Here is a 6,398-nt window from a genome sequence, read left to right on the forward strand (position 1 = left end):
CAAATGTAAAACTTTCTAGGTAGAGAGAAAATAGATGAAAAACAGACAAGGAAAAGGTGAAAAGACAAAGAAAAACGGGACAAGAATAAGCTGAGGGCCAGAAAGGAAGTAAAATGGGTAATTAGAAGTAAAACAGGAGTGACAGTGAGTGGAGAGAAAAAATAGGAATAAGAGGACAGAGATGGGAAAGAATAAACCCATGACGCGAAGTAGGATGAGAGAAAAGCAAAAGGTAATTCTAAATGCTGAGTCCTAGCTTGCCAGGAAACAGTAGAAACATGCAGGGGGCCTGTCTAGGGGTGGGGAAAGACTCTTCCTTACCCTCTAATTTTAGGCTCCTCTTCTGCTAGTAAGCTTGAGTTGGATGGCTAGTGTTTTATCAGTACCCTCTACTTGCCATTCTGGCTCTTCATCTCTCATCTACATTTGAATATACAAGTGCAACAGCTCATCCTGGTACAGAGGATGAAGATAACTAAGAGGGATGAAGATAACTAGAGGGAGCCCCTCTAGGGACGGAGAGGAGGAGACAGGACATTTCCTCTATTAGAGGAACCCTATCTTATCTGAGCTTTCCTCACCCATCACATCCACCCCACAAAGCAGCATATAAGACGCCAAGTTCAGATTTTCCCTTTATTTCCATCTTCATCGGGGGGTGAGGTATAAGGTTGGTCCAGGTGCCTGGGTTCTAACCTCACGTTTGCTTGGAACTTTTCCCGAGTCCATGACATTTTTGCCTGATTTTCCAATGTTTCTTCCTTTCCTGGTATTTACTCTGGAAACACCTTCATTTCTTCAGCAACACACCAAAGCTACAGCCTGGATGATAAGCTAGCTATGTCTGTAAATCCACGATTTTCCGCAAGCATTTGGCAACGGGGCCTGTCCTAGGGGGACCCCAAGAGGAGCCCACTCCTTCGGACTAGCGCTGGCAGCGCGCGGGCCACCTGCCGGCCACGCGTCAGGAAGGAGGTGGTGTGGGCACGAAGCGTAACTCTCGAGGACAGGAGCGACCGGAGGGTGGAGCGGATCTCAGCAGTCCCGGTTGCCCGGCGCTCGCCTAGTAGGTCCGCACCCTCCTGACTTAGTCGGGTCACCTCGCGCGCGATCTGGTTGAAAAGATCCCGCTCCACCACTTGCAGTATCACCACGGCGTCCCTGGACAGGGTCTTCTTCAGTATCTGCAACACAATGTCTCCCGGCGACCGGCGTTGTGTGTTCCGCCGCGCCCCCTGCCACAGCGGCGGAAAGCACCCGTGCTGCTGCAACATTCCGGAGGATAAGTCTCCCGGGTGCCAGCTTGCTTCCCGTACATGTCCTCAGCCCTCTTGGGCTGCGACCTAGGTTTCCAGACAACCGGTTGGTTTCTTATAAATCGTTCCGCCCCGCCCACTTGCCGTCACAGAAGATAGTGGCGGGCCACTCTCTGGTGTGATTGGGCTCAGGACAAAGGCACCGCCCACTGATGATCAAGGAGAAGACAAACAGAGCTCCCAGAGAAGCTAATTGGCTGAAGAAAACAGAGGACAGACGCTGATTGGGTGAGAGACAAAGGGTGGGGTGTAAGACTCTTGCATAGACTTGGGGCCTGAATAGGGCCAATAGTGTCGGTGGGTCTCCCGGAATTTAGGGCATAAACTTCCTGTGGAGTGCTCCTTCTCCACTTTATTATTATTATTTTTTAAAGTTTATTTATTTATAACTCCGTTGGGTCTTCGTTGCGTGTGCAGGCTTCTCTCTGGTTGAAGGATGTGGGCTCAGTTGCTCTGAGACATGTTGGATCCTAGTTCCCTGACCAGGGATGGAACCCACATCCCCTACAATGGAAGGCGGATTCTTAACCACTGGACCACCAGGGAAGTCCCCCTTCTCCACTTTGAGTCAGGATTCCAGATCAAGGCTGTAGCAATTTGGCTGTTTTTGAACCAGGGGAGTGGAAGGTGATTTTTCTATTTAGAAAGAAGAAGATATTGAGAACTCAGAGGGTACAGTAATAATATCAGATAGAGCTTTTCCCAAAGCAGGAGATAAAAAGGAAGCTATGGTGCCATCTAGAATCCAGAAAAAATAAATGTCATGAGGATAAATGAAATGTCCCCCAACATGAACCCCTAAGCCTCCTCACAAGTTCTTCATGGGGAGACTTAGGAACTTAACATGAAAAAAGCAACTGGCAGTTTCAAGAGGCTGTTAAGTCTGTGTAACTCAACAGAGCTAAAGCAACAAAAAGCTCAAATTTAATCATAACTTTTGAAATGGGGTGATAAAATGGAATTCTTAGATTGGGCTAAATACTGAAGGCAGTTTGGGCTAAGAACTAAAGGTAGAGAAGAAATATAGAGAATCTCCTCTTCCCAAAGAGGAGATTTGGACAAAGAGATGGCAAAGAGTTGGACAAGACTGAGCGACTTCACTTTCACTTTTCCTCTTCCCATCCATGCCAAAGAAGTTAGTGCTTGTCTTCAGTACCTACAAAGGAGGGTGACTGTTGAGAGGCTTGGTTCATCCCTTACTTCAGTGATGTAAGAAATTGAAGAGAGATTGAGAGGGGAAAAAAAAAGGGATTTGTTTGGAGAGGGTTATTGGAGGATTAAGGGGTTTAGAGCTTTGTAATTTTGAACCATATCAGATTGAGAGAACCAAGAGTGTGCTTGAGTCTCAAATCAAGTAAGGGACTTTTTATTATTATCTAAGAGTAACCAAGAATTATTAAACTTGTTTGTTATTTCATCCATGGGAAAGAGAAAATAGGATTTTACAGATGTCTACTAAGGGACCATGAAGGGAAAGAAAATATTTTTTTTTCTGTTTGTCCCCTGTGGAGTCCTATTTTTTGGATTAATGAAGGATCTTTTTTAATTAGTAAAGTATCTGGAATATGTGAGTGATCTTTCCTCCAATCTTATATTAGGCAGACAAATACCATGTTGAGTCATTGGTATCATAATTCAAGAGTATGATATAGGCAGGACATACTGGATTCATCCTAAAGGGTAGTTTATGATTGGATACCATATCATTTTGACTGTCTAGGCTGCACAGGAGAAGCCTGAGATAGCCAACAATCATCATATACCAACAACAAACACACAAGCAAATAATTTCAGAGAACTAGAAGTGCTGTGAAGGAAATAGACACAGTGGGCAGAGAATGACAAAAAAGATCTGAGTGGGTGAACTTGGAGCTGAGATTTACATAATAAGAAGGAAAACAACCACATGAAGAGATGGAGAGTGGGTATTCCAGAGAGAAGGGACTCTCTCCAGCGTGTTTGGTATATTTGAAAAATAGTAAAAACAAACAAAAAAAGTGGGACTAGTAGGACAGGGTGGATAAAGTAAGGAAAGGTCAGGGAGGCCAGAGAAACAGCCAAAGGTCAGACCACACAGGCCTTGATGCCATAGTAAGGGTTTTGGATTGCACTGGTGACCATGAAATGTTTTAAGCAGGAGATTTCCTCCTTTCTGCCTTGTGTGGGTGAGAGCAGAAGGAAGCAGATCAATCTTGCAAACACTCTGTAGATGTGATTGTTTTAGGATATTGAGATGGAGAGATTATTTGGATTATCTTTGTTATTTTTGTTCAGTTGCTAAGTCGATTCCAGCTCTTTGCTGGACTGCAGCATGCCAGGCCTCCCTGTCCTTCACTATCTCCTGGAGTTTGCCCAAGTTCATGTCCATTGAATTGGTGATGCCATCCAACCATCTCATCCTTTGTGCCTTCTTCTCCTTCTGCCTTCAATCTTTCCCAGCATCAGGGTCTTTTCCAATGAGTTGGCTCTTCACATCAGGTGGCCAAAGTATTGGAGCTTTAGCATCAGTGCTTCCAATGGGTATTCAGGGTTGATTTCTTTTAGGATTGACTGGTTTGATTTCCTTGCAGTCCAAGGGACTCTCAAGAGTCTTCTCCAACACCACAGTTTGAAAGCATCAATTCATCTGCACATATCCTTCTTTATGGTCCTACTCTTACATCCTTACATGACTACTGGAAAGACCATAGCCTTGACTATACGAACTTTTGTCAGGAAAGTGATGTCTTGGCATTTTAATATGCTGTCTAGGTTTGTCATAGCTTTCCTTCCAAGAAGAAAGCATCTTCTGATTTCATGGCTGCAGTCACCATCTGCAGTGATTTTTGAGCCCAAGAAGAGGAAATCTGTCACTGCTTCCACTTTTCCCTATTCTACATGCCATGAAGTGATGGGCCCAGATGATCTTAGTTTTTTTAATATTGAGTCTTAAGATTTTATTTTTTGGGGATTTTCTAGGTGGGCCCAAACACCTTCACAAATGTCCCTATAAAAGAGAAGTACAGGGAGATTTGATGCAGACAAAAGGAAAGGTAGCAACATGACTACAGAGAGATTGGAATGATGTGGCCACAGGCTTGGGATTGTCAGTTCATCACCAGAAGCTACAAGAGGCAAGGAAAGGGTTTTCCCCTAGAATCCTTGTAGCAGAAATATTGCTCTGATGACAGCCTCATACTAAAGAGGCCTTCATAACTATGAGTAAAAAAAGTTTGTTGTTTTTAACCACCAAGTTTGTGGAGATGTTACAGCAACTACAGAAAACTAATACAGTTGACCTGGAGTAAGGTTTTAGCAGTGAAAAAATCTGGAAATGATCAGATTCACAACAAATTTTTGCAGATAGTATCAGCAGGACTAGATGATGTAGTCAAGGATGATTCTGAGGTTTTTGTTCTGAACAAGTGGGTGGATGATGGTAACATTTACTGGGAACCTGGGTCTCTTGCATTGCAGGTGGACTTTTTTTTTTTTTTTTTTTTTTTTACCGTTTGAGCCACCAGGGAAGCCCTTTAAAGCCAAGGGGCCAAATAAATAAAATAAGAATAAAAAAGTCCAGAAGAGAGAGGACTTGGTCCACGGAAAGACCCCAAGCTGATTCTCTGAAGAGGATCCAACAAAGGAAAGGAAGAGCCAGTGAGGAGGGAGGAAAACCAGGTGTGTGTGAAGTCACAGAAGCCAAACTTCTGTGAGGGGACAGGGGTCATGGAGGGAAATACCTACATTGTCAGATATTGCTTTAAGGGTAGAGAAGCAGAGATGGAGAAGGAAATGGAATCCCACTCCAGTATTCTTGCATGGAGAATCCCAGGCACAGAGGAGCCTGGTGGGCTGCCGTCTGTGGGGTCGCACAGATTGGACAGGACTGAAGCAACTTAGCAGCAGCAGCAGCAGAGAAGCAGAGAACAGACCACTGACTTTAACAAAGTGACTGCCCAGGGTGACGTTGACATAAGCTGTTCAGTGGCTTGGTAGACAGAAAAGCTCCACTGGAGTTAACTGAAGAGAGAACAGAAGTGCGGAATCAGTTCAGTTCAGTCACTCAATCGTGTCCGACTCTTTGTGACCCCATGAATCGCAGCACGCCAGGCCTCCCTGTCCATCACCAACTCCCGGAGTTCACTCAGACTCACGTCCATCGAGTCAGTGATGCCATCCAGCCATCTCATCCTCTGTCGTCCCCTTCTCCTCCTGCCCCCAATCCCTCCCAGCATCGGAGTCTTTTCCAATGAGTCAACTCTTCGCATGAGGTGGCCAAAGTACTGGAGTTTCAGCTTTAGCATCATTCCTTCCAAAGAAATCCCAGGGCTGATCTCCTTCAGAATGGACTGGTTGGATCTCCTTGCAGTCCAAGGGACTCTCAAGAGTCTTCTCCAACACCACAGTTCAAAAGCATCAATTCTTCGGCGCTCAGCCTTCTTCACAGTCCAACTCTCACATCCATACATAACCACAGGAAAAACCATAGCCTTGACTAGACGGACCTTTATTGGCAAAGTAATGTCTCTGTTTTTGAATATGCTATCTAGGTTGATCATAACTTTCCTTCCAAGGAGTAAGCGTCTTTTAATTTCATGGCTGAAGTCACTATCTGCAGTGATTTTGGAGCCCCCCAAAATAAAGTCTGACACTGTTTCCACTGTTTCTCCATCTATTTCCCATGAAGTGATGAGACCAGATGCCATGATCTTCGTTTTCTGAATGTTGCGCTTTAAGCCAACTTTTTCACTCTCCGCTTTCACTTTCATCAAGAGGCTTTTTAGTTCCTCTTCACTTTCTGCCATAAGGGTGGTATCATCTGCATATCTGAGGTTATTGATATTTCTCCTGGCAGTCTTGATTCCAGTCCACAGCAAATCTGGGCAACTTTTCAGATGACTTCTGTAGTGCGTGCGTGCTCAGTCACTTCAGTCATGTCTGACTCTGTGCGACCCCATGGATTGCAGGCTGCCAGGCTCCTCTGTCCATGGGATTCTCCAGGCAAGAATAGTGGAGTGGGTTGCAATTCCCTTCTCCAGGTCACTTCTGTCGGGGAACAGGGAATTGGGAGGGAGAATAAAAGATGAACTACAAAGTAGAAAC

This window comes from Bubalus bubalis, chromosome 9 (genome assembly GCF_019923935.1).
Source record: "Bubalus bubalis isolate 160015118507 breed Murrah chromosome 9, NDDB_SH_1, whole genome shotgun sequence".
Lineage (NCBI taxonomy): Eukaryota > Metazoa > Chordata > Mammalia > Artiodactyla > Bovidae > Bubalus > Bubalus bubalis.